The sequence below is a fragment of the Octopus bimaculoides genome, chromosome 10 (assembly GCF_046866305.1).
Source record: "Octopus bimaculoides isolate indiv1 chromosome 10, ASM4686630v1, whole genome shotgun sequence".
In the NCBI taxonomy this organism is placed as follows: Eukaryota; Metazoa; Mollusca; class Cephalopoda; order Octopoda; family Octopodidae; genus Octopus; species Octopus bimaculoides.
The window spans coordinates 27250367-27259287 of NC_142937.1; positions in this window are offsets into that span (position 1 = coordinate 27250367).

Sequence of the window (8921 nt, forward strand, 5' to 3'; positions counted from 1 at the left end):
AGACCGATAGAATAAGTACTAGGCTTACAAAAGATTAAGTCCTAGGGTGATTTGCTTGACTAAAGGCGGTGCTCCAGCATGGCCACAGTCAAATGACTGAAACAAGTAAAAGAGTAAAAAAGAGAGTAAAGACAAAGCATCAAGTTTGGTTCCTTCCACTAAAATCCCTGAAGGTGGTGTCCCAGAATGACCACAGTCTGGTGACTGCAAAACAAAATTAAAGAATGTGATAATAGAAAAGGGCAGGATGGTCACAGCTGGAACGCCTTTCTCTGTAGATCTTGGTTAACTTGTGGGCTAATCAACAACAACAACAACAACAACTGTTTCCTTTCTCATTATCGTTATTATTGATATTAATTATTTATGCTGTTTTAAGGTGACAAAGAAGCAGAACCAACAAAATGGCCGGACATAAATAACCGAACGTGTTTGCTTTGGTTGTTTTATTTCTTTCCTAGGTGTTGAAGTCCTGCCAAAGTTGACTTTGGCTTCCATCCTTCTGGGGTTGATAAAACAAATATTTGTCTTTCTTCTTGGGTCAATTGGATGGACTACACTCGCTTCGCCCCCCCACCCCCAGCTTATGCATTTGTGGCTTTTGTTTCGGTTTGAACGAAAACAAGAAAACAAAAGCAAAAGGCCATTGATGGAGCAAGAGGTGGGAGGTGGGAGGTGGGAGTTGGGGGTGGGCTGTTTTGGGGCCAGGAATGGTTGTGTGCACCGGTAAAAGCTTAGTGACTTTTAGCTATGCTCCACCTCTCTCCCTCTGTGTGTGAGTGTGTGTGTGTGTGTGTGTGTGTGTGTGTATGTATGTGTGCATATATATATATATATATATATATATATGTATGTATGTATGTATGTATTTATAGATAGATAGATAAATAGATAGATAGGTAGGTAAGTAGATAGATAGATAGATAGATAGATAAATAAGTAGATAGACAGATAGATGGATAGATAGATAGATAGATAGATAGATGGATAGATAGATAGATAAATAGAAAAATAGCTAGCTAGCTAGATAGATAGATAAATTGATAGGTAGATGGATGGATGGATGGATGGATAGATAGATAGATATAAATTAGTTAAAGGTTTCATTAAAATCTAGACAGTTCAACATATATCTATCTATCAATCTAGGTTGTCCCTCAGGACACCCCAACACTGTTTCCACATGTTTTCCCTATTTCTCTCGATCTTCCATAATGGTCCTCAGCTCCTGTACCCCTTCCATACAAGTATCCTCCAGCAAATTGTCGATAAAGGTCGTCTCCCTCCTTCCTTTCCTGGTTCTTCCTTCTGTTGGTTGCCAGAGCACTAGCTTGTTAGCAATTTCATCGGTGTATCTAATGCAGTATCCAGCTAGCCTCATCCTTCTATTCTGTGTCTTCAATGTTACTTTTGGTAGTCCCTGGTATAAATCGGCGTTTGTTGTATGACTCTTCCAGGAAACATCGAGTGCCGTTCTAAGCATCCTTGTATAACAACCATCCAACTGCTTCTTCAATGCTTTAGTGAGCGTCCATATTTCAGCCCCGTATAGAAGAACAGACTCCACTATTGTCAGAAACAACCCCGCTTTCAATTTCCTTGCTAACTTTGAACTCCATACCTTCCTCAATTTATGGCATGCACTCCAGCCAAGAGCTTTCCTTACTATGATATCTTTTTCAGTACTTTGTGTCCACGCACCAAGGTATTTGAAATTTTCAACTACCATCAGCAACTTACCATTTCTCACTTTCATTGACACAGTCATTTCATGGTTGAATACTTGCAGCTTTGTTTTCTCTGCATTACAGTACAATCCTACCTTCCCCGATTCCTGCCCTAATCTGCTCAGCACCTCCTGTGCCTGATCTGTCCTCTCTGTTAGTAATGCCAGGTCATCAGCGTAGTCTAGTTCAGTTACTGTTACTGCTTGATGCCGTCTACTTCTTTGCCTATGCAGTTTGAATCCCATTTCTTCTTCCTTGCCCTCGTACGTTCTACACATTACATAGTCCAGAACGATGGTGAAGAAATAAGGTGCTCGCGTGTTGCCTTGTAATACTCCGGCTTTGACTTCAAAGTATTCTGTCTCTCCATCAGAAATGATCACTTTTGATTCAGTATGTAGAGGAACGATGATGATACTTAAAGCATATGATATTCCATTAAGAATTCTGAGAACAATATGTCAGCTGTATGACATCAACATGTAGGATGCCAGAAATGGCTAGGTACAATAACAGGGTTCACAGTGGAGTAAAACAACCATGAGAGTATCATGCTTTTGTAGGATATTGTAGATATGTAAGTACCAAATCCAATTTAAACTGTAGATATGACTCAGGGCTGGTTCTAGGGGCAGTGTAGGTATAAAAAAGAACACAATTAGGGTTCGAAATTTACAGGAACCATGTGGCTTGGAAGCAAACTTCTTACCACACAGCCATGCCTGCACCTGAAGAGAATCTGGATGAAGATGATAGCCACAGCATCCCTCTATTTAGGTCATTGATTTAATACTTGTGGATTTATGTCAATACCTTGCCTATGTCTATTGCCATCTTCATTGGTGAGGGTCACAGTCTCTCCATCAATTCCTGCCTCTAGCAATGGTTGTGTGTTCAGCCAGAAGTGTTCCAATCCATTCTTTGATGATGTCTGACCATCATCTTCTCAGTGTCCTCTTTTTGCATATTCTTTTCAAAATTCGGCAACATACCTCAGCTAAAAATATAACTAAAAGTTTAGGGAGACGAATTATATTCAGGTTACCTGGCATCGCCTTGTGGCACACCAGTGTGCCACTGCATACTGGTTATGGATCACTGTTCTATTTTCACAACATCAACTTCTGTACATCACCATTTTGAGTTCAAGAACTCACAGTGCCGTTAACCTCGTTTCCATTGAATATAAGTGAGAATACAACATCGCCCCTGAATGGGATCCCAGTCCATTGTAGGGTTATTCATTTATAGCTGAGTGAACTGAAACAGAGTATAATGAAGTGTCTTGTTTAAGAACACAACACATTGCCCTGTCCAGGAATCGAAACCATGGTCTTGCAATTGCGAGTGTAACTCTGTAACCCCTTGGTAATGTACCTTCATTCTAGATACACAGTGGTTAGAAAAACGATGGGATGCTCAAAAATGGGATAGCTTTGATCACAGGTAAGTCCAGTCACAGTAAACCAATAACAAGATTATTACTAGGTGGACTTAGCTGTTCTGAGATAAGTGTCTTGGCACCAAATCTGATGCAGTGCCAGCGACAGGGTCTGAACTACTGTTCTGTCATTTTCTTGTCCTTTTGCTCAATATCTCCACTTATTTTCAGTTAAAATGACTGACCCTCCCTGATCCGTGTCTGTTGTGAGACAAAATCCTGCCAGGCATTTTAATCCGACTCAATAAAATTCCGTTATTGTTCCACTCTGCTGTCTTCGATGCTTGAAATATTTATTTCATCAAAATTCTAAATGGTAAAGATGCATGTGAGACATTGAAGATCATAGCAGCAAGTGTTTACCTGAAGGCTGAGAAATATTAAGTGCTTGGGAGATAAACTATCTTTACTAGTATGCGTGTGTGTATGAGTGTGAGTGTGTGTGCGTGCATGTATATATATATATATATATTGCACACACACTCACTATATGTATATATATATATATATATATATATATATATATATATACACACACACACATATATAGGCTTATATACATATACCTATATACCTACCCATCTCTCTCTCTCTCACTCTCTCTTTCTCTCTTGCTGCATACACACACACACACACACACACAAATATATGCACACACATACACATTTATGTATATGTTTGTATATGTGAATGCACGTGTGTGTGTGTGTAACCTCTTTCGATACGTTGCAACATAGCACATTAACATTAATATGAAATATATTTCTGAACTGTAAGACCTGAATATTATGCAATTATCTCATACTTTCTTGTGTACATATGCACACTGACTTGGTCTCTCATCCAACCATGCATCCATACACACATCCACACAAACATAATGTACAGATGCAGCTAGAAGTAATTGCATGCATATTTTGTAATTGAGTAAAACAGCTCTAATCTGGTAAAAACCAGATGTATTTTCATTATAAGTTTTGCACATGTACATATATATATAATATAATATAATATAATATAATAATAGTGAAATTGTTGTATACAGTGCTCAGGTACACTACAACTTGTCAAAAGTGCGTATAAAACATATGCAGTATTGTATAAATGTCTGGAAAGTGAACAGTGTATGAGTCAGATACATGCTTGCATGTGTATGGAGGGGAGAAAATCAGGTGTAGTGTTGGTGAATCTCAGGAAGCATGGAAGTTTTGAAGGATGCAGTGCTCCGACAACTAACAACTGATGCTGGCAGTTTGTTCCATACTTCAGCAACTCTTAGCGTGAAAAAGTGTTTCCGAAGGTCATGGGAGCTGTGCGGTTTTCTGACTTTGTAAACATGTCCATGGGTGTTAGACAGGTGGAATTTGAAAAGGTGCTCAGAGTTATTGTTAGTAAGATGGTTAATAATTTTTTGGGCGTCTGCCAAGTCAGCTGCCAGACGTCGGAGTTTCAATGTATCCATACCCAGAGAAGTAAGGCGTTCAGAATATGGCAAATGCCTGATGGAGGGTATTCTCTTGGTTGCACGTCGTTGAACGGTTTCCAGACGATTAATATCCTGGGCAAGATAGGGGTTCCAGCCCGGAGACGCAAATTCCAGGTGAGGCCACACCATAGCTATATAAAGCCTCAGATAGATAGCCGGAGAACTTCTCACAAAGGACTTGGTAAGTGATGCCAAGACATCCTCAGCCTTCTTGGCAATTTTAGCAATGTGTTTTATCCAACGCATATGGCTGTCAACAATAATGCCCAGGTCACATTCGCAAGAAGACTTTTTGAGATTAGTGTTGTAGAAGGAGTAAGCAGACGCTGGGTTTTTCCTCCCAAAATGCATAGTGGTACATTTGTGTGTGTATATACATATATATAAACGAGGGTGAGTCACAAAGTAATGCAATTTTGTTTAGGACAGGTATAATTACCAACACAGGAACATGTATCATACATCAAAATGAAGCTGGTCCTCTGTGGATCACATCCCTACTTCTCAACATAGTGACCGTTTCTCTCAATAGCAATGTTCCACCTTCGAATGAGAGCATGTATCCCTGTCCCGTAAAATTCTGTTGACTGTTCTTTGAGCCACTTCACTACAGTTTTCACTTCCTCGTCAGACTATCATCTCTTCGGCTCCACGAAAGAGGGTTTGAGAGGCAAACATTATTCCAGTGACGAAGAAGTGAAAACTGTATTGAAGAAGTGACTCAAAGAACAGTCAACAGAATGTTACGGGGCAGGGATACATGCTCTCTTTCGAAGGTGGAACATTGCTATTGAGAGAAACGGTGCTCCAGCATGGCTGCAGTCAATTGACTGAAACAAGTAAAAGAATATGTGTATAGAATGTTGGTAATGATGGGAGGTAGGAGGAGGAGAAGGCATAAGGTAGAAGAAAGGAAGTGGAGGAAAGAGCGAGAGAGAAAGAAAGGAAAACATGTAAGATTAATAGAGAGGTGATATTAGAGGGAGGGTGAGATCGAGGAAGAGGGTTAGAGAGGTAAAGAGAGAGTTGCACAATGTGGAAGGATGAGAAGATTAGCAGAGGAACAGAGAAATAGGTGGCGGTGGAGGTGGGGGAATGAGGACAGAATGAGTGAAAGAGGCGCAAAAGAGAGAGAGGGAGGGAAGGGTAAGTGGTAGAGACTGACATAGAAATAGAGAAAGGGAAGCAGAGAGAGATGGATATAGAGAGAAGAAGAGTTATATATATGTGTGAGTGTGTGTGGGGGGGTATGTATATATATGTATGTGTGTATATATACACATATATGTGTGTGTTTGTATGTATATATGTCTATATATATGTACATACACACAAATACATATATATATATACATATATATCTATATCTATCTATCTATATATATATATATATAGGTATATATACATATGTATTTAAACACAAATACATATGTATATATACATATATATCTAGATAAATTTGTCCAACCCATGCTAGCATGGAAAGCAGACGTTAAACGATGATGATGATGATGATGATAAATATATATGTATATACACACATGCACATAAATATGTATGTGTGTATATATATATGTCCTCCTGGGGCTAAAAGCAACAGTAACATCCACCCCTAGGGGTCAGCCACACTTAAGTGGCAATATACTACACTTTATCATGCAGTTACTGTTAATACTTCATTTAGAGAATTAACATTGCTTATATATATATATATATATATATATATATATATATATATATATATATATATATATATATACATATATATACACACATATATATGTATGTGTGTGTATATATGTATATGTATATATATATACATGCACACACATATATATGTATTTATATATATATATATATATATATATATATATATATATATATATATATATATATATATATATATATATATATATGTATATGTATATAGACACAGACACACCCACATCAATATGTATGCATGTATCTGTCAATCTGTGCATACATATGGATAGAGAGAGGGAAAGTAAGAGTGAGTAATAAACTGAAGGAAGAGAGAGAGAGAGAGAGAGAGAGAGAGAGAGAGAGAGAGAGAGAAAGAGAGAGAGAGAGAGAGAGAGTGATGGTTAGTGTGTAGGAGTATGAGCATGTGAGCTTTTGCGTGTGTGTGTGCGTGCGTTGGTATGTTTCTGTGTGAGCGATTAAACCGTTCATGTTGTTGTTGTTGTTGGAAACGTTTGTCAGGGTAAATGGTTTTCTAAATACATCGCTGACATGCAATCGTTTATTTTGGAGTCTTTCACTTCAGGGGTTATTGCGCACAAATAACAACAACGACAACAGCTACTACTACTACTACTACTACTACTACTACTACTACTACTACTACTACTACTACCACCACCACTACTACTACTACTACTACTACTACTACTACTACTACTACTACTACTACCACTACTACTACTACTACTACTACTACTACTACTACCATTGCTACTACTACTACTACTACTACTACTACTACTACTACTACTACTACTACTACTACTACTATTGCTACTGATAATGATGATGAGTTGATGATTGTTTGCTTAAGAAAGTCGTTTGTGTGCTGTCGTTTTACACGCAGTGGTATTGTGTATTTTTTCTGTTTTTCTGTTGTTTTTCGGGTTTAGTTTTATATTTTAAATTATAGAATAGAAATATACTGCATCTGTGTGTATATACTCAAATATGTATATACATACACACACACACACACATGTATGTATATGTATGAGTGTGTTTATATACTTAAAAATGTATACACACACAAACACATATGTATATATATATGTGTGTGTGTGTATATATACTCAAATATGTATATACACATACACACATATATGTATATATATGTGTGTGTGTGTATGTGTGTATATATACTCAAATATGTACACACACACACACTGACACACACGCACATACATACACACACACACATACATATATTCTGTTTTTTGTTGACCGCTAACTCCAAAAGTTTTTTATTATCTCTCTGTTGATTTCCTCATGTTCCTTCCTGTTGAAGAGCGTAGGCTTGAAATATAAAAGACTTTCTCACCTCGAGCATTAAATTAATACATCTGTTTGTTGTTTATACACCTGTCTTCGTCTTTAGTTTTACTGTAAATTTCAACTATATATATACATTTATATATATATATATGTATATATATATATATATATATATATATATTATAAGGTTTTTAACTTTTAAATTTTCATATATATATATATATATATATATATATATATATATATATATATATATATATATAAATATATATATATATATATATATATATATATATATATATATATATATATATAATTTAGAGAAGAACCACCATGGTGCAACTCGCACGAAGAAGGAGATCAGACATCATCAAGAAAAGTGTACTATACAAAACTAGTTTAAAAATCTAAAAAATCCAAGGGAGAAATTATAATACATAAAATCTATGAAATATTGGACTAAGAATTAAAATCGGTTACGTTTAAGAAACGAAAGTGGGAGAAAGACTACGCGCGTTTCATGGCCATATAACAGTGGGAAATATCTGATCAATCTACAATGAATCGAACAAAATAAATACCACGCAATATGAGGACACTCTTCAGGTCCGGTAACTTCAAAAAACGTATCTGAAATTTAAAAATGTATAAAATAAGAAAAGTATAAAAATCTGTCCGTTTAAGTAACATTTAGTACAAAGGAAATTGTCAAGGTTTTATAATACAACACATCAAATAGCAATAAATATCTGTCAAATTTAAGGCATAAAACGTCAATTAGGGAGATAAAATCTGTAGATAAGGAAAAGGAAACATATATAACGAAAGTGTGATTAGCTATTAAAGGGGGAAAAACGTGCAAGAATATAAGGGAAAAAGCAATATCACTTAACTTAACGAGGAAACTTGGTTGAATTTTCGTTAGCTGAAATATGTTTGTGACATATTTCCATTGTTAAAAGGCAAATACACTGCAGTTACCATGGAGAATATATCTCTCTTATAGTAGAATGATGTGAAGACACCTGGTTCATTCAGCGTCACCATCGATGTCTGGGATTCACCATAGATGGTGACACTGAATGAACCAGGTGTCTTCACATCTTTTTACTATAAGAGAGATATATTCTCCATGGTAACTGCAGTGTATTTGCCTTTTAACAGTTGAAATATATCACTAACGTATTTCACCTAACCTAAATTCTGCTTATGCCTAAGTACTACTTAG